This window comes from Anser cygnoides, chromosome 1 (assembly GCF_040182565.1).
Source record: "Anser cygnoides isolate HZ-2024a breed goose chromosome 1, Taihu_goose_T2T_genome, whole genome shotgun sequence".
Classification (NCBI taxonomy): domain Eukaryota; kingdom Metazoa; phylum Chordata; class Aves; order Anseriformes; family Anatidae; genus Anser; species Anser cygnoides.
The window spans coordinates 6,215,935-6,239,154 of record NC_089873.1 but is presented as its reverse complement, the minus strand read 5'-3'; the positions used below and the strand labels follow the sequence as shown (position 1 = coordinate 6,239,154).

Sequence of the window (23,220 nt, the reverse complement as noted above, 5' to 3'; positions counted from 1 at the left end):
AAGGGTATATCATATTTTCCACCTGGTTAAGGTCTTTTTGTTGGTGGCCGACTACCACATCAATGATCAGGTGATCATGAGGAAAGGTGGCTTTTTGCATTAACTCCTGAAGAAGGGAATTACTATAAGGGCATGTAGTGATAGAACAAGGTGTAATGGCTTTAAACTAAAAGAAGATAGATTTAGATCAGATATTAGGGGAAAATTCTTCATTCAGAGAGTTTTGAGGCCCTGGCCCAGGCTGCCCAGAGGAGCTGTGGCTGCCCCATCCCTGGCAGTGCCCAAGGCCAGGCTGGATGGGGCTGGGGGCAGCCTGGGCTGGGGGGAGGTGTCCCTGCCCATGGCAGGGGGTGGCACTGGGGGGGTTTTGAGGTCCCTTCCAACCCAAACCATTCTGGGATTCTATTCTAAGAAACAATTCCTGCATTTTGATAATTTCCCCAACAGAAGATCAGGATGCTCCCACTTTTGGAGGTAATTGCAAGTGGCACCAACTAAAGATTGGTCCAAGCAAGAAAACCAGGCAGGCACCCTTTAGGTCACGAACTCAAGCTGCTCTCCACCATCAACTCCTCACTCCTTGGAGAAATCAGCCCACCAGCCGGGCAGGGCAGAAGATCAACCCCAAGTGCCTGCACATCACTTTGTGTCCATCTGCATGCTAGTTTTCAGACACAATAAGAAATCATGTCCGATGCCCATCAGTGTGTGTAGTTCTGCTGCACACATTGGCATTACTGGAATTGTATTGTACGGCATCCAAATCGCCAGCACGTTCCTTTTCGTGGAGAGGTAAAAGGGAAAACATCGCTCACTGAGACACGGAGGCACCTCATGGCCGACAACCACTTGGTGCAAACAGCTCTTTGATGTTTATATAATGTATGGCTTCAAGAACAAGCAAGTTCATTCTTTAATTAAGAGAAACACTTTGAACTTAAAATAATTCCTTTCATCAAAAGACTGTGGAACATTTTACAAAGACGGTGAAGTATTAATAGTATAGTTTTATACAGGGAGAAACTGAGGCCAAGGGAGATTAAGGGAGTTACTTGAATGTCTGTCAGACAGCTAGGAATAGCTCAGTTATCCTCAGTTATTCCAAAACCGTGCTTCAAACTACCCAAGTGCGCAGATATCAAAGAACATTTTCAAGCCAAAATTCACTGCTATTTGACACGTAGAGAGTTCTTTGGAGAGCTCTGAAGACAAATGTATCTAAACACAAACGCCAAGCCTACAAGATCCTGGATCCATCTAATCAAACTTAAAAGATGTTGAACATTTTCAATTTTTTTTTTTTTACTAAAACTTCCTGGGGGTAAAACTCATTCTTCATGTCTGTGCAAGGTACGTTGCCTGTGGGTATTATCAGTGTGTATGTATTTAGGAACAGAGAGACTGCACTGGAGTGCAAGGTAGTCTGTTAAAGGCCTGTGACACTTATAGGTACGTACTGCATTCACATGCAAAGGAATTAAAGAAACAGAATTGAGCGACGTGCAAAGCAGATCTTGGAAAGAGAAGTAGATCCAAAGTTCAGGTCGTTCTTGTTTTTAACTCTGGAAGATGACACATGTTCTCTTTTCTTTTAGATTTGAAGGAAAATACATCTTCAGAACTTTTTACACTGGGTGAAGGGGGGACGTGAACACGAAGAGAAAACCCACCCTAAAGCAGTTCAGTTGTTAGTCTTTTAAATTCTTTCTGCTCACATGAAATTGCTGTTTTGGTGCCCCAGGTCACAGAACAAAATCCTGGGTTTTTGAGAGAATTTGGACACACGGGGGGAGAGAAAAGAAAGGAGGCGAAATGGGGTTGCAGGCAAAGATGAGGGCAATCAGATCTCACGCTTTATACTGGATGAGAGGAAGGCTCACCTCTGAGTACAGCTTCACGCTTCTGAAACTTCAGTCAGCAGAACTTACTCTTAAACAGCAGGTTCGGGTCACTATCATTACGAACATATAAAAGGTACTAGTCTTCTTCTATGGAAAGATGTTCTTCTTTTCCCTCCCGTAACCCTGTTTATCCTTTTCTAATATCAACTGCATTCAAACCAGGATATTTTACATATTTTTTACAGTTAGTATGTCTCTTTTTTTTTCCCGCTTTGCACCATTAGCTTGAAGACAACCATCACACTTCGATCAGCAAGCTGAAGCACAGCCTGCAGTACAGGATCAACTATTAGAGCAGCTCTGCTATTCTTACCAAAAGGATCATACACATCGTTATTCTAAATACGATGTCTTTCTCAGATCCATTACGATGCGCTGGCGTATTTAAGGTGCAGTTGAGGAAAAAATGATAAACAGATCAGATCAGAGCTGTGGTTTCCTTTGATGATTTTGGCACTTTTCAAAGGAAAGCTTTGGGAAGAGCACAAGAAAAAGAGGGAATCAGTAGTATAAATTATGAATACTAAATTGTTTGGGATTCAGGATATTTCTCAGCTGCTTCTATTTTCCCCTGTCTACATTCCTTAAAGAGCATGCATGAAGGCTGCAGCTGCAGCCTCCTTTATCTCCCTGGCCAAAACTCTCAGGAAGAAAATCCCATCTACTTCAGGCTATAAATAAATGAATTCCTTGATTCAAATAGAGACATCATAACACTGGAAACCAAAAAAATAAAAAGCAAAAAAAAGAAAAAAAGCAAACCCAGAAAAGATGTCACCTTCTTTTCACAAATCTCTGTCCCACTCGTTTCAGTCCAGTTCATTGTTATTCATACCCATCCCTTTTCTATAAATATTTGTCTTGCATTTGTCAAGAATTATATTTAAAAAATGAAATTCTATTTGGGGTTTTACAGTACAGGAGGCTATTATATATACATTATCCTTATGTGCATGATTGGGGAGAATAGATGATTTGTGAAGTTATCTATTATGGGGAATAATCAAGATTAATGAGCCCTATGGCACTTGCTGAATGCCTCCAGAGATTTATTACTCAGGTTGTTCGTTTTTCTTGTTATGTTGGTGCTGTCAAGAGTCCTGTAACAAATGCAAACACAGACGTGTATTAATTGCAAATGTGGAACAAGGCTGCTGTGATGTTACTAAATGCTTGCAACTCTGCTGTTTCTACAGCAGCTTCACTGGCTGTACGATTTCTTATCTGCCACGTTTCTGGTGAATTTCCTATCTTGGCATACAACGCAAGTGATTTTAATGTATAGAAAGATAAGTGGGGATGGAGGGATTAAAGAGGAAAGGGAACTCTGTGTCCATCTTACTCTTAAGAAGGCAAGCTGCTCTGGGTGGAAGTGACAGATCCCTGGGCTTTTCCAGCAGCCAAGTCTGGAAGGTCAAATTTTATCATAGGTACATTTTACAGAACTAGACTTTTAAACCTCCAGTAACTGTGGCATAAAATACATTTCTCAGGAAACGTGAGCTCTATTTTGCTTTCAGATTTGTCTAAGGATGCCATTATAACACACATCTGTCAGGATGCTAATGCTGTTTCACCAGCTGGCATTCCTGTTTTTCCAGGGAGGTGTCAGCTGCCAGCAAACTCCGTGGTATCAACAGGAGGATCAGCGACCCCTGAGCCTATTAAGTTATTTAATAACAGCTCAATGTGTTCTTTTTCCTGTATGGGATCTCTTCATCAATTTCTTCAAGCTGAATACCTATCAGGCATCGCCACGCTTAGCATACACCGTTCATCCCGAATGGATAATATTAAATAATTTCAGAAATCCAAGAAAAGCTTTTGGAAAACAAACACACACCCACACACAGGGGGTGTATCGATGTTACCTTAAATATTCCCCGTGCTGAATATGGAGTTCAAGCAATGCAACACTGACCTAAATTAATGACAATGTAGTTTGTGGATTCCAGTGAAATACTGTGTATCTCAGTGCCACCCAGTCTGGGGCTTTACTCTTGCAGGAAACGATGGCTGTGCCAGCTTGCTTCATTTATACTGATGTGGACCGACACCTTTTCTCGTCAAACCTTCTCCCAGGGGATTTGCACAAGGGCCAGTTCCTAGCTGCAGACACTCACAGGTTTCTTTCATGCTCTCCGGTGTGAGTTCAGGCCAGAAGTTGTAGAGCTTTCATGTTTACGTATTCATATATAAAAACACATTTCTACCTCCCAGGCAGATGTTTTTCTGATTCACCATGCTGGCATAAACACAGAACGTGTGGGATGATGCTAATAGCTCAGCTCTATTAATGTACAGGAGGGTATAATAATGATAATAACATAGCAGCAAACAGTGATAGCATCCAAATACATTGAGCTCTTCCCTCTCAAAGTAGCACAGTATGTGAGGACCTGGAATGATCTGCCAAATCCTTCCTCAATGGAAAAGAAACAATTAAAAAGTTATTATTTAAGGCAAATTGGGTACAACTTCAGGGTCAGAAGTCACCATGTTAGAGTTCACCAAAATCTGGGAAGCCTACAGAAGAAAAAGATCCCAAGCTCTTTCATCATTCTTTTGTTTATTTTTACTTATATATTTTTATGGGCTTCTGATGAAGACAGGCTACTAGGTTAGGTGGATATTTAGTCTGGTCCTCTTAAGCTGTTCGTATGCCTTTACATATCCAGCCTGAAAGTTTGAACAGCTTTAAAAAATTATTTAATCCTCTTTTTTAGTCATATCTTAAGTTATAATGGATCATAGTTTGTCTAGTCGGCACTGCTCTTAGAATAGAAACCTGCTGTCTCTTACCTTGAAAATAATTTGCCATAAAAACTCAAATCCTTTCCTCTCTCTCTGTTCCCCACTCCTTACTTTCCTGACTCCATATTCAGAAGACAAACTTTTTTTTGGATGAGAAGTTACAGACTTTACAAAGGCAGAGTAAAGTATGTTTCTGAGGCACTACAGTAGTATTAGCAATAGTAACAACCACCCAAAAATGAGAAATGTAGCAAGTCCTTTGAAAGGACTGAACAGGATATCTTTCTCATTAAATAGTTATTTACTATTGCACCTGTTTTTCCTCTGATGAGAAATCAAATACAGAAGTTTGTTTCATTTAGGTCTGCGGTTTGTACCTAAATAATTTGCTATTCCTGAGGGAATGGAGCTGTGTTGGATTTAGAAATCCAAATTAGAGATTCAATCCTGACTACTAACCTGGTTTTATTCCTCTCTTAACATTACGGAAAAAATGCAAAACCCGGAGATATACAACAAGGAAATAATAGCATAGTCCCAAATGTTTTTTAAAAAGTCAGCTCAAAAGAGATGGGTATTTATTGGCAGATTTTTTTTTTTCTTAAGCAAAGCAAAACAAGGAAATATGTTATTAAACAGCTGGAGAATAGTGATGCAATTCTTTGCCTTTTGGTGTTCCTCTGCTTTACAATGCAACAAGTTTTCGTATACCCGCCACCCAGACTGATAGGTACTGTCTGAACAACAATTTCCCCATTTTCCTAAGTGTCAACCATTTGTAGCAGTAATCCTTACAACTTTAGAGAATAAGTTAATGTGACATGGCTATTGGAGAGAAAATTCAGACACATGCAAAAACAGAGACAATCAATTCTTATTTTTGCACGTGTGTTAGCAATTCAAGGGAAAATCTGTTGTATTTGTTAAGGAAAACTGACGCCTAGCAAGTCTCACTCCATGCATTAGCAGATTGCCAGTGGACTGTGGATGCTCAAAAGACTACTTCAGTCACAAGAGAGGCATCACTGAAAGGACAAGACGTCAGCAAGGCCGAACAGATACCCCAAGTCAAAGGCTAGAAGGAGAGCAAGAATCCCGTAAATTCCCACACTCTTCTTTAAAACATCTTCTTTCAAAGGCTTTTACAGAGTGAACAACTAGGTAATTCCAGACCAAGCTTCCTTGATAAAATGGTAAGGGAATATATACTGAACGAGCTTGTTTTTGTCTTCTCAATAGCTTCAAGTAGGCGTGTGAAGGTTCCTCTGAAGCCTTCTGAAGGTTCCTCTGAAGCCTCAGGCAATTCCAAAATACCAGAAGTCAGGCAGGCGGGGCAGAAGGCTGGCCTGGCTGACCAGGGATCTTCTACTGAAGCTTAGGCGAAAAAAGGAAGTGTATGGCTGCTGGAAGGAGGGTCAGGCGACGAGGAAGGAATACAGGGATGCTGCTCGTGTTTGTAGGGAGAAAATTCACATGGCCAAAGCCCAACTAGAGTTGAAGCTGGCCATGTCTGTGAGAGACAATAAAAAAGTTTTTTTAGATATGTGAACAGAAAAAGGAGAACTAAAGAAAACATAGGTCCACTACTTGATGGGGAAGGTCTCCTCACAAACAATGACATAGGCAAAGCAGAGACGTTTAATGCCTTCTTCCCCTCTGTCTTCAACACTGATGATGGGCTTCGGGACCCAGGGTGCCCTGAGCTGGAGGACCATGACGGTGGGAATGACAAACTCGCAACCGACCCTGAACGTGTGCGGGATTTGCTGCTCCACCTGGATCCATACAAGTCCATGGGTCCGGATGGGATTCATCCCAGGGTGCTTAAAGAGCTGGATGACGTCATTGAAGGACCTCTCTCAATTATTTTTCAACAATCTTAGGAATCTGGAGAGGTCCCAGTGGACTGGAAGCTGGGAAATGTTGTGCCAGTTTTCAAGAAGGGTAAGAAAGAAGACCCTAGCAATTACAGGCCTGTCAGTCTCACGTCAGTGCCTGGTAAAATTATGGAGAGGACGATCCTTGAAGTTATTGAAGCACACCTGGGGGACAATGCAGTCATTGGTCCCAGCCAACATGGGTTCATGAGGGGTAGGTCCTGCCTAACAAATTTGATTTCCTTTTATGATAAGATCACCCATCTAGTCGATTAAGGGAAACCAGCTGATGTGATTTTTTTGACACGCTTCAGCAAAGCTTTTGACACGGTTTCCCGTAGGATCCTACTGGACAAAACGTGCAGCATACAACTTAACAAAAACATCATACGATGGCTGAGCAATTGGCTGACGGGCAGGGCTCAAAGGGTTGTGGTAAATGGGGCCACATCTGGCTGGCGGATGGTCACTAGTGGGGTCCCCCAAGGCTCCATTTTAGGGCCAGTCCTCTTCAATGTTTTTATAAATGATTTGGATGTAGGACTAGAAGGTGTTTTGAGCAAATTTGCCGATGACACTAAACTTGGAGGAGCTGTGGACTCGGATGAGGGTGGAAAGGCCTTGCAGAGAGATCTGGACAGACTGGAGATCTGGGCGATCACCAACCACATGAGGTTTAACAAAAGCACGTGCCGGGTCCTGCACCTGGGATGGGGCAACCCTGGCTGTACGTACAGACTGGGCGACGAGACGCTGGAGAGCAGCCCCGCAGAGAGGGATCTGGGGGTTGTGGTTGACAGCAAGTCGAATATGAGCCAGCAGTGTGCCCTGGCAGCCAGGAGGGCCAACCGTATCCTGGGGTGCATCAAGCACTGCATCGCTAGTCGGTCGAGGGAAGTGATTGTCCTGCTCTACTCTGCGCTGGTGCGGCCTCACCTCGAGTACTATGTGCAGTTCTGGGCACCACAGTACAAAAAGGACATGAAACTGTTGGAGAGTGTCCAGAGGAGGGCGACGAAGATGGTGAAGGGCCTAGAGGGAAAGATGTATGAGGAGTGGCTGAGGTCACTGGGCCTGTTCAGCCTGGAGAAGAGGAGGCTGAGGGGGGACCTCATCGCAGTCTACAACTTCCTCACGAGGGGGAGTGAGAGGCAGGTGACCTATTCTCCGTAAACACCAGAGATAGGACCCCCAGGAATGGTGTTAAGCTGAGGCAGGGGAAGTTTAGGCTGGACATCAGGAAGAGGTTCTTCACTGAGAGGGTGGTCGCACACTGGAACAGGCTCCCCAGGGAAGCAGTCACTGCACCAAGCCTGTCTGAATTTAAGAAGCGATTGGACTGTGCACTTAGTCACATGGTCTAAACTTTTGGGTAGACCTGTGTGGTGCCAGGAGTTGGACTTGATGATCCTTATGGGTCCCTTCCAACTCAGGATATTCTATGATTCTATGATCCTCTTCTCTGGGCTGCAAAATGCCAGGTCCCTTGCACGGCACAACAGTGGGTAGACAACGAGCAATATGTGTAAGTTAAAAGAAGTGTATTTTGCTGGCTAGAAGGTAAAAACTTTTCCCTGTGAGGACAGTCAGTCAGCCATTGAAGCAGGCTGTCCAGAAAGACTCTACAGTCTCCATCTTCGGAGGTTTTCAAGACCTGACTGCATCGAGCCCTGAGCAATGTGATCCCATCTCACAGCTGACCCAGCTCTGAGCAGCCGTTAGGCTAGAGACCTCCCAGGGGACCTTCCAACTGGAGTTAGCACATGATCCTATTGCCACCAACAGCAGGAGCACTTAGCAATACTTTACATAAATGAGAACTGACAATGGAGACCTGAACTGACATCATGACGGGAAGACACTGAAATATCAGAGCGTATGTAAAAAGTGAATTCTGGGGCAGTACAACCTTATCTCATGCAGCACAGCAGCCGATCAGTCTTATGTGACAGGACAGAGAGTATCTAAGTCCTTAGGTTGCGATAAATTATGAACCATCTACACGCACAGGCAAAATATCACCAGAACATCTGAGACGTCACTGAGAAAACCTGTCCCCCTTCACTACAAATGATGATCTGCAGCAGTTAGGGATTGAGAATTTTGCTCTCTGGATATGGCAACATACTGGATGTAGAAATGAATGATGGGCAGTTTATCATGGCTGATGATGTAGGCATCCTTAGAAAGTAGATACTTGATTTCTTCGTACCAGAAAATGGAAGAAAAATCTCTATATCAGTTATACCTAATTGCAAACTCATCTCATAATTTAAACACACAGAAATTATTTCTGTTTACTATAACAGCTGATATTAAATATGCACAATAAAGACCATAAAGACAAGGTAATATGCATTTGAAAAGTTCCTACACAGTAGCACTCTCCACTCTGTAGGATATGCAATCAAATATACACGCCATAGCAGTGGACAGAACATTTAACAGACCCCTAAAGTCCTCTACAAGTTCAGTGCAGGATCTGTGAGCACCACTGAAGTCAACCATTTGCAGACCTCTTAGTTCTGCTTCTGTAAGGGAAGTTATTGCAGACAAAGAAAAACTCCACGAGTGAATGTTAAATGTGTAGCTGGGAACTACTTCCCATCCAAATATGGAGTCTAAATTATAAAAAACCTAGAAGAAAAGTTAATAACATGCAGCTGTTTGCCTGTTTAATTCCAAAGGCTCAATTCCACCTTTTCAGCACCTTAAAAACCTGGTAAAATGGTCAGACACCACAAGACAACTGATATAATGATGTGCTTCAAAATCCAAAAACTACCAGTGAATACCTCAAAATTACAAATCTTCTCCAAGCCACATGAGTCAACAGCATTAAAAAGAAATATTTTTTGGATTTTCTCAATGAGATTTCCCCAAAACCTAATCACCGTGACAGCCTCCATCTTTTTGACTACTTTAATACTTTCCCTACAATTCATACCCAATGACGGGGCTGCACAACTGGCAAGACGGACAAAGGAAAATGTAAAACACATGGCACTGAAAGCGTAGAAAGTCTGCACTTGTCAGAAGGGAGTTTTGTGCGATTCCAGAAAAAGACAAATAGCTGACATGAAGATTATTCATGTTATGCTCATGGGTTATTCAAACAGGCTTCTTTTCATACTAAGCTCTGAAGTTCGGAAATTTGTCATTTGTTATAATGTTTATAAGAACAACTGATGGTTAATTCTGCAGGCTGGCTAACTGCTGATATCTGCTTACTGTTTCATAGTGCTTAATGAAGTCGTATACATACATATATATATATATTACAGTTTAATGCAAAAAGCAAAAGCAAGCAGATAAAACCAGAGAATAGAGAGCCAACAGATGCAGAGGGACTATGCACACAGCCCAGTTGCTGGCAAATAGTCACATCCTAAATAAAGGTCTCCTTACCTTTTCTGCATATATTAAAAGGGATATATCCAAGACAAACTGGAATTATTTAACTACTTTCCAGACATGCCTAAGAACATTACCTAAAAGCATTATTTCACAGAGAAACATGGTTCATAAGACATCTAGTACTCATTTATTTTTTTGTGCTCCACTTGCATGCTGTGTATGTCTACGTATTTGTTTGTGCCCTACTTTCAGGCTGTACATTGCACTTTTTAGAGCAAACACTACACCGCTCAGGATGCTGCTTTCTCTTTTGACTTTGCCTTTTTTCTCCAGGCATTTTGAACACAGTAGTAAGACCACAATTCCTCTGTGTGACATCACCTACGTTTCACAGACAGAAAAATGGAGGCAGTAAAGCTCAGACTGATTTCACCTAGACCTCAGCAAGTGCCCCATTAGTAACCCAGCCACCCTCCCTTCCTTCTACAGTCAGTGAAGAGAAAAAGGAGACCAGACTGCCCTGCCAAGGACGCCTCCCTTTCCTTTGACATTAGAGGATTTTAGGGTCAACAGACTCCTCTTTCAGGGTCCATGAGGCATGGAGAGCACTAACCCTATTTCCTGCCCTTGATGCGCACAGATGCCACTGGGAAGAGTGGTGGCATCACCCAGACAGTTCTTCCGCCTGCTGAAAAATCTGACTTTGTCCTTGCAGGACTTTCTCCACTGACACACACTGCGACAAAATGACTATAAAATCTGTAAATACACCCCATAAGAGACAAAGTGCTAGGTCACTGGCAGATAAAGGAATAAAATCGGGACTCATCGCCCCGTCCCCTGTTTCAAATGCCAGATCATGTATTTTTTAAATCCTCTTTAGCTTCTATATTCATCTTCATGCCAAATGGTACGGTCTGACTGACATTTTTGACCTTTTATGTATAGGAAGCTATACAGAGAGAAACGGTGGGACAGTCATTTTAGTATACATTAAATCCCTAGTTCTTAAAATCATGGCTAGGACTGAGATCCCATATTAAGTCAGTTAAATAAGATTGTCAAAAACAAAAAAAAGAAAAAATACCTATTGGAAATCATGTCTTTTGTTTCAGTTGTTGGAGGAACAATTTTTTTTTTATCTGATCTTGCCCATTATTTAAAGGCAGTAAACATAATTCTCAATTTTCCCAGCAAAATTTATGATCTCTGTCATCATGTGGACAAAAGACGTTTCTTCTTTCTTTCAGGTGGCTCGAGAGGCAAAGAAGAAAAATTCCTAGAAAATGTCTGCCTACTACCAAAGGAAGAAAAAAAAAAGGTAAAAAAAAAAAAAAAGTGGACAATCCAAAGAGAAAAAGAATACTGCAGAAGTGTGGCAGAGCCTTAAAGGGTGGCTGAAGATTCAGAGCGAGAGCTTTGAGCCTGGTGCACACAGGTCAGTCAGCACTTTCAGAACCTGACACAGGTTTTTCTGGGGAGATGAAATAACTGCACAACGACACCGTGCCAGGCTCTGGCTGTTTCGTTAGAGAAAGAGCTGAAAAATATTTTGATCAAAGTTGTAGTTGTTTCCTCTATCTGCACTTGCTACAGCTACTGAAGTGCAGACTGCGAGCGGAAATTATTCTGGCTTCTCAAACCAGAAGCACTACGAAATTGGCTGGAAGCAGTAATAAATTTTGATGGTTTGGGGTGCTTTCCTGTCTTTTTTTTTTCTCCTTTTTTTTTTTTTCCTTCTTTTTGGCTTAAGTAAAATACAACCTACACCCACAGGCTGTGCTCAGCTTGAATTCAGCAGAGTAATAACATTTCTTACTTGTCTTAGAAGTACAACAAAACCCACAAACATCAACGCAACACTCTATGGAGGACCCCCGGGGCTTTTACCTCCGTCCATCGGTAAACTGAGGCATGGATTTAAAACTATAAAAGCCCTCTCTAAAGCCTTGTGAAATCCGCAGACGGAGCTGCAGTTTGGACACACCAGGCAGTTCTCTACCCTTCATCTTCCTGCAGGCTTCAGATCACAGGCAGCTTCCCAAAGGGTCATCCTTGGAAAGAGAAACTTGCATAGCATTTATTCATTTTTAGGCGTGGGGTCTTTGTATGCAATGACCAAGGCAAAAGGTTGCAGCTGATAGCTAGCCTATCACATCAAGCAATCTCTGAAATAATGACAGAAGTACTCAGAATTGGGACAACTTCACCCTGCATCCACTTCAGCACACCGGAGACAGAGCATCTGTCCTGGGGCGAGGTGGAATAGGCCCATCGTGCTGGAAATGCTGGTCCCAGCTTTCAGTGCTGTATAAAGCAGGGTTATCATGCTCTTCCCCCTCATCCCACCCTTTAAACACACGCAGTTCAATTTATTCAGCGCTCTGAACTCTACAGATAGGGACTTTATTCCTTTTGTCTATGGTGCCCAACACAATAGGACCTCAATCCTTTGTTGGAGCCCCTTAGAGCTACTGGAAAACAACAGCTTTAATCTGCTTTATCCAGTCCTAGTGAATGAAGCTTTAGAGGGTATTTTTTTTTGCCAGCTCTGCCAACTAGATACTTCATAAAGTGAAACAGAATCTCTGCTTCCTTCAGGGCACCTGCTTTCAATTACAGGAAACATACGGCACCTTCAGATTTTCAGCTTTCAACATCTGTGCTTTGCAGGTACAATTTGTTGCATTCAAATTACTGCTCAACCTGCAGACTGGTGCCTGGCTTTCAGGGGCACGCTCGAGAAACACTAGAGATGGACAGAAAGTAATGGCATTTGCAATCACTTTCTAATGACTGATTAATGACTGTTCTGAAGAAAATCCTTTAAGTTGTTCAGAAACCTCACCCTGCTTGTCTTGGGAGGTCCGTTCTGCCTCAGCATGATTAGAAACATCACCTCTCCTGTGTAGTAGATGTACATACTGATGTCGCTGTCTGCCAAATACACCAGCCTCACACCCTCTTCTAAAAGATATGCTACCATGAATACCTTTAAAAAGGAAAGGACTCTTTACTCTCACCTGGAGAACTGTGTCCAGTTCTGGGCTCCCCAGTACAAAAAGACAGGGATCTCCTGGAAAGAGTCCAGCGGAGGGCCACAAAGGTGATACCAGACCTGGAGCATCTTCCCTGTGAGGAAAGGCTGAGAGACCTGGCTCTGTTCAGCCTGGAGAAGAGAAGACTGAGGGGGAAATCTTACCAGCTGTGCAAATACCTGAAGTGTGGGAGACAGAGGGATTTGGCCAACCTCTTTTCAGCGGTCTGTGGGGACTGGGCAAGGGGCAATGGCCACAAAATGGAGCCCAGGAAGTTCCACCCCAACATGCAAAAGAACTTCTTCATGGTGAGGGTGACGGAGCCCTGGGACAGGCTGCCCAGGGAGGTTGTGGAGTCTCCTTCTCTGGAGATATTCAAGGCCCGTCTGGACGCCTACCTGGGCAGCCTGCTCTGGGGAACCTGCTTTGGCAGGGGGGTTGGACCCGATGATCTCTGGAGGTCCCTTCCAACCCCTACAATTCAGTGACTCTGTGTGAAAACTAACAGCCCTTTAAAACCAAGCAGTCACAGCTGGCCACTACGAAGGGATGAGACAGTGACAGCTGCGGGTTCGACTTCATTCTCTGCATTTGTAGCCCATCAGGTTTGATGCATCAGTCAGGTCTGTATAGGGGCTTTCACCCTCCCACCTTTGCCAGATAGCACTGGTCCATACAAAATGCACCAGGTCATCTGAGCAACCCCCCAGCATTCCTCCAGGCTGGCGCAGTAACACTTCACCACTGATGGCAGGAATCCCAGGTTAACCACAGCCTGCGGTGCTCTCTATATCTTTACATTCTCACTGCCAGCCTACTGGCTCCCGATTTCTACTGCCACCATGTCTCAGCTGGTGTTTGCCGAAATCACAAACTAAAATATAGCTTGGTGACTTGCTGGACTTAGGAAACACAAACCAGCAGACCCACAGGTCTGCTGACAAGGTAGAAAATGGTAAGAAGAAGTAGCAGAGCAAAAGTTGCACACTACTGCTAAAGGGAAAAACCAGGGGGAAACATTTTCTAATTCTAGACCTGCAAGAACATATTTTCATGGATGGATAGATGAGAGATCTGTGGTGGCACAGAACTCGTAGGAATACATTCCAGTCGGGTATCACCAGGATCAAACCCAGCTGGTTTTCTATACAGCGATAGCTACTGTAGTATTTAAGTGTTTACATTATTTATGTTTGCATTCTTTTATTAAATAATTGTAACTAAATTACATTATTTCCTATTTACTTACAAGGATCATCCTTCTGCTCAGTATAAGGAAGTATATTCTGCTCCAGAGGAATTTCACTGAACTGGCTTAAAATCACGAGAGGTCTGCTACGGAGGGATGTGCACCGAGTGCTCATCCCTCTCCCGTCCTCATGGCCCTAGCATCTTATGGGAGAGCAGTTAGGAACTTAGAAAAAATCAATTATTATATGTGGATAAATCATATCTTAAAAGAGGAGGGGAGAGATTTTTTAGATTAGAACAAACAGAAAAGGAAGCAAGGAATCACCTGATGTTGCTTACCTAATGTGAGGAAAATCCCCCAGATTACTGCCATACCAACCTTCACGAGCCTTCCAGGCCATCAGTCTTTTCTCTTAGAGCACAGCATTTTGTGCAGGTTCATATCACAGTAACGAGGAGAACATTACCAACCCACACTGTGGTAGTTCACTATGCTTTTTTAGCTGGATTTTGCTCTGAGCTTCTCCCTCCTGCAATTTTGCTTCAGGAGACAGGAGCAGTAGGATGGGATCCAGACTCGTCTTTGCATTCCAGGCAGGACACATCTCCTATGTTTGGTTCAGGACTTTTTCCGCTTTAATTATGTTTGCTCTTGAATGTAAGTTAAGTCACTGCTCAACCATTAACTGTGTTCTGCTATGGCATCTACCACTCTGTATTTGACTTCACTAAACGCCTTGTGTTTTGCCGTAAGTTTTTGATAAGTGTGTGTTTGCAGATTTTCATGACAGACTAATAACACCAAAGGAGGCTCCAGGAATGTTTTAAGTAAATATTATGTGTATATTTTCTCAACAGTGTCTGCCTACCATTACCTTCAGAGCTGCATAATCTTATCTAGAATATTTTTACATATTGTTTGCACTACCAGTGTGGTCCACACTACTAAGCAAACTATTATTTGATTAAAATACTATGCAGCACATAATTCCAGGACACACAGTCATGCAGCTCTGAAGAGGCAGCAGTCTCTATTTCTGTCTCGCAAAATCCTCCTTGCCATCATTAAATATTTCTTCATCAATCATAATGAAGACTGAGTAGATATAAACTGTTACCTAGGCCGGGAACTTTTTAAAGCTATTTTAAGAAACTATTTGTTTTTCTCCCTCTGCCTTCTCCCTTTTCCATTGTTATTGCCCATTTCAGCCAAAAATTTACAAAAGAGGATGGATGCCTGGAACGCAGGTCCAGCTGCAAATGATTTAAATGTGTAAGATCTTCAGAGCAGGCATCTTCTCTGACTGTGTCATGAAATGACAGAACATCGATATGGGGAAGATGCTCAAGCTTGGTGGAGAGCAGATGTTAGGCATCTTAACTTTTTCTAGTAATTTATTATATCGTCATCTTTTCGGCTGCCACCAGCAGATGGTTTAACAGTTTGGAGTGATAGCCGAATTGCAAAGAATTTAGTAGTGCCAGTGACATCACATTACATGGACGAGAACTGATTAGGGCATTATCTTCTCATCTGAAATATGAGAGTCGAATTCCATGCTCAGCCATAGACTTCCTGTGGACATGCCTCATTTGGGGTATAATAACTGTACGGTCTAAATGACATCGGTTGCCTGTATAGACCATACATGAAACAAATTTAAGCTAAGCTAGTTACCGGTAACAGCTGTGAAAGCAAGAGCTCTGAAACTCATCTGCTGTAGACAAATCTCTAATCTCTTTGGCTCAGATTTATTAAATCTGTGTGTCCAGGATTTCCTATTTAGCCTGTGAAGAGAAATAATCAATTTAGGGGGCAATTCAGACTTCAGGTGGACTAAAATGGAGGTAGCAATGTCTCTCCATTGGCTACAGAGGCATCCTAGGGCAACGGTAGATAAATACTATCTATCTGTAAAGGAGGATAACAGCTTTTTCACAGCAATATCATGGAGACAAATAGAATGCATATGGCTTAGAAGAATGGCAGCAATTATTTACCTCAGTTAGATCAACTTTCTTGTTTTCTGTTCAACCTGTCTGCTAAAAGTAAGCCAATATACAACTGTTGTGTAAAGGTGAAGCGTTCCTTTTCCGTTTCAGCTGTTTAAGGTGTTGATAGGAACCGAAGACCAGATAGGACATCCTGTGTCACCAAGATTGGTCCCTGGCCAGTACGGATAAACCCAAATAATGATCTCATTCATCACGTTCAAGGCCTGTAGCTCAGTAAACACTGTATTGCCACAGGCTTTGTGCTGAGCCTGCACAGCCTTGGAACCGAGGCACGCCAGGCTTGTCTGCACTTGTGTAGCCCAGCCTCGAGCTTTGTTTTAGCTGTGTTAGCTGTAGCAGCGGTTTTCCTTAATGACCAGGTGGTTAGTGCCTAATTTATTTTACTTTTGCTTATCTCCACATAATCCTGTGGGTTCACTGCAACTTTTATACAGACAGTAGTAACAAGTAGTCACGCGGTATAGTATGAAATATTTACGATGCCAGAATAATGACACGGTAAAGAGAAGCACAGACATGGTGTAACAGCCTCAGAAGAGGTGACATGACACAGTGCAGAGGAGCAGAGGCACAGGCTAGTATCAGGTGAGGCACAGAGTGACACTCAGGACCTCAGGGCTATAAAAAATCACCCCCAGTTAGCTGAAGAAATGCAAGCCTGCAGAAAGAAAAGGTATGGAAGGCATTGCATACATACTGTATTCAGGGCTAATGCGGTGTTGCAATCCAAAGAAGAGTGCAAGTTGTAAAAACACAAAAAAAGAAAATAAAACCAGCCTGAAGTAGAGCCTGGATTGAGGAAGAAGAAACCATTGACATCAGCATCACGCTGCTCATGGGATGGAGGAAGCAGAAGCCCTGACCACCTGCTATAACTGCTGCCCACCTCCAAAAATTAAGTCCCCTACCCAAGGGGAAAGGGTGAACAGAACACCCCAGAGAGGAGCAGATACTTGGAAACGTGTGTATATCAATTTTAAATGTATCAGCATTGAAGCTTTATTCCCCCGTAGCGGTATTCTTTTTTTTCTCTCAATAAGTAGACCTAGACTAGTTATAATTCTTTGATTACAGTGTTAAGATTCCAATTACATTAACAATATTTTTCTCGTTTTTACACAGATGGCACATTTCACCTAGCCTGTAAGAAGATTTTGAGAGTAATGAAGTTCAACATTATGCCTTTTGCTTTCACTCCTCCCACTAGACAGCCATTTCAAGAACTCGCATTCCCCCCTTCCCCCTAAAAAAACCCTTACTAATTTTCAGCATGAATACATCCAATTTATATGCATTACTGTCTTGTGCTCCTCTGTGCTTTCGATGCTTTCCTATGTCCCTGCACAGTGGTCATGTTCCTGTTGGGCATGGCAGAACCTAATCAAGACAAACTCTTTTTAGCCTCATCATGTGGGACAGTCCCTCTCGTCTGTTCTCATAGCAGGAACCCGAGCACAGAAATACAGATTATTAAAAAAGTTCAGCATTACCTTATCCCCCAGTTAAGATGAAAACTGTAGACATGACAATTTTATGCTAATTTCAAACATTTGGGTTTGCTAGGGTAGTTTTTGAGTAGTAACAAAGCGAGATGTAATAATACAACAATCATGATAATATGTTAATAGTTTTAATTGAAGTAATTTCTGTAGACAATAAGAATTATACCCTAATGTGTTAATTAATCTGATTAGGAAATGTTGTGAAAATGAGTATGTAAAATGATATCAGAGGATAGCAGGAAAGGCATGTTTTACAGAGATGGTGTTCCTCAGGGTAAGATTTGTAGACGTTAGCTCGCAAGGCTTCGGCAAGGTAAACAGCTGTTTTGATTTTAGTTATAATGAACATTAACTCTACTTCCCCATTTCTGCTTAATTAAACCTCTGACTCTTCAACCAATCAAGTGCAAACAGCAAAGGTAACGGACACTAATTGGGCCCTGTGCAATTTCAGCCTCATCTTACATCGAGTGGTCTGCCTCAACCACCAAAACTCCTGCAAAAATAAGGGACAAAAATCAACTCTCCTCTGCCAGCCTACCCAATGATTTCTTTACTAATCAAAGGCAAACCACATGTATGTAGCAGAAAGAACTGGATCGTACAAAAGCACTGCAGGATGTGCAAAGTGAAAATTTAAATTAAAAGCCTTTTTACTCTTGTCCATGTAGTCACTTCCTTATTTTTTTGTTATACCATTTAAAGCAAAAAGCATCCAAAACAAAGAAACCAACTCACAAAAGATTCTCAGCAATCCTCCTGAAGGACGGACAGACAGCATGTTCCTCTGCTTTTTGATTAATTTTACCTACCCCGAGAGAGGATCAGAATGGTGGCAGTATGAAGTTAAAAACCAAACAAAAGCACATTGAAGAGAAGGAAAGAAAACGGCCCGTAACGGCCATGTGTTTTTTAAAGGCAAGTGTAAAAAAACACAGGAGACAATAGAGAAAACCTCAAAAAACTATAGTGTTATGCTCTAACCGGCTTTGTAAGAGCACACGGTCTCCTGTACAAAATGTCCCCTCTTCCTTCCTACAACACGCGCCCGGCAGCCCTGAAGTGCCTTCATCTGAGAGGAACTGAGGGCTCGGTGTGACAGAGCGCAGGCTTCTCCCAGCTCACTTACAGAGGGGAAAAAAAAAAACAAAGAGGAACTTCTGCCCCTGAGGACAGCAGATAATTTCACATTATTCTGTTAATGGATCTTTAAGACAATCCGATGGATAGGATAAGAAAATTATTGAAATACCTCGCAGTCCTTCGGTCTGGAAGAGACAGCTGCACCCTCTCTTGAACCGTCTTACTTTATGAGCATGCTCGTGAAGGTTTCTGTCAGACCTACAACCTTTATCTGAGCTTCCTTTGTGGCTTAGTAATACAAAAAGCGTCGCCTAATCGTTACGCGTAAACCATTCGTTTGTTGGCGAACTTTTTTTCTGCAGCGAGCTCACCCTTTTGTAAATCTAATAGGCAAAAACTGGGGAAAAAAAATCCTGTTGTTCACTACAGACAGACAATAACCCTTAATACAAATACAGACGTCAACTTGTGGCACTGTAACAGTCGGTTGGGATTGACATGCACAAGGAGGTTCAGCTACGAAAGCACCATTTTGTAGCTCTCCGAAAGGAAGTGGTAAATGCTGTGCTCGATCTCCCTTCTTCATGGGAGGCTGCCTACCTAAGCCCTGAACTGAGAGCAGACCTTAAATATAAATCACTTAATTGCTCATTTTATTTGATACCCGAGTACTTCATGCTAATAAAGTTAAGCATTAAAGGATTACAATGTGACAAATTATACGCCCATCTCATAAAAGAAATATTACTGAAACAGAGTCAGATCTGAAAGGCTCTCGATAACGTAGAGCGTAAGTCTAATTTTAGCTGATTCCTCAATCACTGGAGAGCTTGCAGTGTACACAGCCAGCCCAGCTCAATCAACTGACTTTTATCTCTATGACTGCAGGTCACATTATCTCATGAATGAACTGTTATGTAGGTCAGTCAAGAGTCATCTTCTAATTGAATGCACGTTTCAGCCTTGGCATTTATGCTCTAGATATCAAGACTGTAGACAACTGGCGAAGGCAGAAGAAAATATTGAAGAAAGGAGCTGTGGTAATTAGCCTTTGTTTCAGACAACAAGCATGGAAACAGATGTTAGCAGAAGCTCGTAGACAGTTGTTTTCGTTTCAACTGGATTTAGTACAGGTGGAAAGTGTGGGAGCAACAGCTCGCTGGGGAGAGGCTTTGCTGGGTCGCAGATCAGATTTTAGCCACAAATCAAGTGCTGTCCTGCTAACGTACCTCGGCGTGGCCGGGAGGTATATCGGTCCCTGCTGAGGCATGTGCCAAATACGTATCTGCTTACTTGCAGTAACTGATACCACCAGGTCCTTTCATGCAGGCCACTGCCCAGCCATCGGGAAGGAATATTTTTGGTTGCTCCCAAGTCAAGGTGGATTTGAGACAATGGAAGTGAAAGTTCCCACTCAGCGTCAGTTTCCTCAGCAATACTTGTACTTACACATTTTAAAGAGAGAAGTCTTTGGGGAGACTTCCCTATATGATTCATGAACTGTTTATTCAACTTTGCAATCAGGAGACTGATGTAAAATACATTCGAGTTATATCTCCAGCAACATTTGGGTAAAATGAGGAGTATCAGACTGGAGATGCTCCAGGAAACTAAAGCAAGAGATTTACCACGCTACAGAAACACTTTTGATCAGAGACTTCATTTCATTTCCTGTTCAATCCAAGTTATTCTAATTTAGATGTAAAGGCAAAATTGCAACTGATTAAAATTGGGTCTGCAGCCGTTCCCGTATGAGGAAACGTGGGGCTCACAATCAGATAAAAGCCAAGCTGTCTAAAAGCGGTACTGCCTGTACGTCACACCCGTGACCCACACAGCTATTTACTAGTCGCTTTTCTGTTTTCAATTCTCAGAAACAATTCACGAAGGATTTTCTCTTCCCTTTGTGCTCCCTCGACTTTAAAAATCGTTTGCAGGACGCGAAGGGTTACAACTAGGGAAGTGAAAGCAAAATGCCCAAGGCGAAGTTTTCCTGTAGCCTGTGTACTGGTTGCATTTTCAGCTCCCGTGTCCTGACAGCTGCTGTCTTCAAGTGTGCTGCGACATGCCTCTTGCTGTTCTAGCAGTCTTTTTGTTCAGCTCCAAGCTTGCTTTTTAAGGCTTTAAAACATTGGTGCATGGGGGGTGAAGAAAGGGAGGTGAGATGCAGAAACTGTTATATGGGAGATAGCTTTTTGCCATCTTATGCCCCACCAACTTCAAAACAAAGAGTTTTTTAAAAGTACCGAAGTAACTAAAAAAATAAAAAGCACCAGAAAACCCTACCTAACACCCTTCCCATCTCCAATAAAGCCTTTGCTCCAGTGTTGTTCTCATCTCCCAGCAACAACCGCTTCGCACTCACGTAGCGTGATTCTTAGGAGGATGTGAAAGCAGTTACAAACATCTGTTAATTAAGTCTCGATTTGCATGTGAGATGGGTAATATACTAATTTTACAAATGGGTATGTTGAACCACACAACACTGGATAAAGCTGGCCAGCACAAGTACTTGAATACAAGCTAGAATGAGGGACACTCCGCTTCCTTGGTCTGGCTACTGCTCTTCTGAACAAAATAAAGGCTGCATAAGTGTGCCCGAGGTGCCGACGCCTTTTACTTTGCAAAAGACAAAGTCAGAATAATTTTCCAGAACATAAACACAGATATTCATCCAAAAACACATAAACTGGTTATTGATGAATAAATTGCATCAGGTTCAACTTGCAAGAAAGGGAATTAATGTCTTTTTAATGGCTGAACCAAGGGAAGGTCATTATACAGTGTTTTAATTCTAGTACATTAGTTTTGCATTTATACATTAGCAGTTAATGTGATAATGTCAAACTCACCACTAGTTGTGACATCATAAAAATAAACGCTGTTTTAGTATTCTTTTGGAAAAACAAAAAAACAAAACAAAACAAAAAAAAACAACAGAGCTGTTAATAAGCTCTCTTACTCCAGCCATTGGGAGAATGTTTGTCTTGCTGTATCAATTTTGCATGCAAGATCAAAACTATAACGGCAAGTCAACAGATGTGAAGAATGTAAATCTTTGGGAAAGTGCTCAATAAACAAAGGCAGAGAGATGTTTGCTGTTGTTGTTTTGTTGTTGTTGTTTTGTTTTTATTCTTTTCCAAATGGAACCTTTCTAACGCTCCCTGACCTGTAAATGCCACTTTAAATGAAATGCAGAAAATAAATTAATAGCAGAAGTAAAAACAAATCTAAAGTAAGCTTGAGGAAACAGCCTCTTCAGCAGAGATGTTATTTTTTGATTCTTCAAAAGACACAAGCAATGATCTGGCAATCAGCACTGTTATAGTAAGCCGATGCTGCTCAGAGCTAATTTTGGGCCGTGCAGGAACAGAATTCAGTGTGCTGGATCTCGTATGTGGACACTGTGTGTATCCTCTAAAGGCAAAGTATTCTCCTAGGATTAGCACTTACAGAAATGGAGTATTTCCCTGAAGATCACACCTAGAACTTCCTTTATAAGGCTTCTAAATCGAGACGGTTGTTTATCATGCTATTAAACTTGGTTGTGTGTGTAGTTGTGTTGTTTTTTTTTTTCCCCTTCTCTTCCTTTCTCTCTGTGGAATTAACATTTAGCAAAATGAAAGTTTCCTGAAGGTAATTACCTGGCTGCAATTCAAGGCATTCATAAAAATTACAGTTCCCTTTGGCAAGGGATTGCGCTGAGGGGAAGGAGCCACTGTCACAGGAGGGCGGATTCGAGATGCTCAGCCACCCAAGGACACGGCCCTGGCGGGGCTTTGCTGCAGCCCTTCCTCGTTCTTTTTTTCCTCTTGCTCCTCTTTCAGTGCTCTCCTCTTGTTTCCTATGAGTGTATTTGCATTTGACCCATTTTCTTTGCCCTCACGGGGCCGCAGGGGTCTGGCATAGGCCCTGTGTTTCGTGGTAGTTACATGCTGCCTCTTGGATTGATTTTTTTTTCCCCCCAGAGCTACGGCGTATCGTCTGCTGTGCAGATGATACCATGCTCGGTGCAGCTCGGCTGTTTACAAGTGCTGCGGTGCAGCTGGGGCTCAACACCTCTGCAGGCACGTGGCGGCAGAGGTCGAGCAATTTTGCTGAACCCTATCCTAGGGAAGAGGAGAAACCAAGCTAAAGGCTCTGCTTCCACCAGTAATCACGGTAGGACTTAGTTCCACCCTTGAAATTTTGTCTTCCCTGCAACTTTCATCTCTTCTCGGGCATGGACCATTGCACCGTTGCATCCATCCGGCTGAGCTTTGCTGTATTTAGACTAAGCCATTCAGAGTATTTTTACCACTGTGCTCAGGGCAGTCTGGAGCGATCCGAGCCAAGATTCCCAAACGTTCCTACAGCACAACCAGCAGTGACAAAGGTCTCATTGAAAACTGGGCTGACAAAAGAGTGGATCACACCTTATTTTCCTCGTCTTCAGATGGCTCCATCTGTGGACTTAGAATGGATCAGGTTTGAAGGGACCTTAAAGATCATCTAGTTAAAC

At 42.5% G+C, this 23,220-nt stretch overlaps 1 protein-coding gene across 9 annotated transcripts in view; it reads right to left on the bottom strand.

Annotated features, from left to right (window-relative positions):
- Positions 1-23,220, bottom strand: part of CELF2 (CUGBP Elav-like family member 2) — a 374,770-nt gene that overhangs the window by 187,189 nt on the left and 164,361 nt on the right. The window contains exon 1 of one of the 9 annotated variants that reach the window (XM_013185428.3): positions 18,889-18,996. The exons of the other annotated variants lie outside the window; for them this stretch is intronic. The gene's annotated coding sequence lies outside the window, so the exon portion shown is untranslated. Of the gene's footprint in view, positions 1-18,888; positions 18,997-23,220 lie in introns of those variants that run through there. 9 annotated transcript variants of the gene reach the window in all.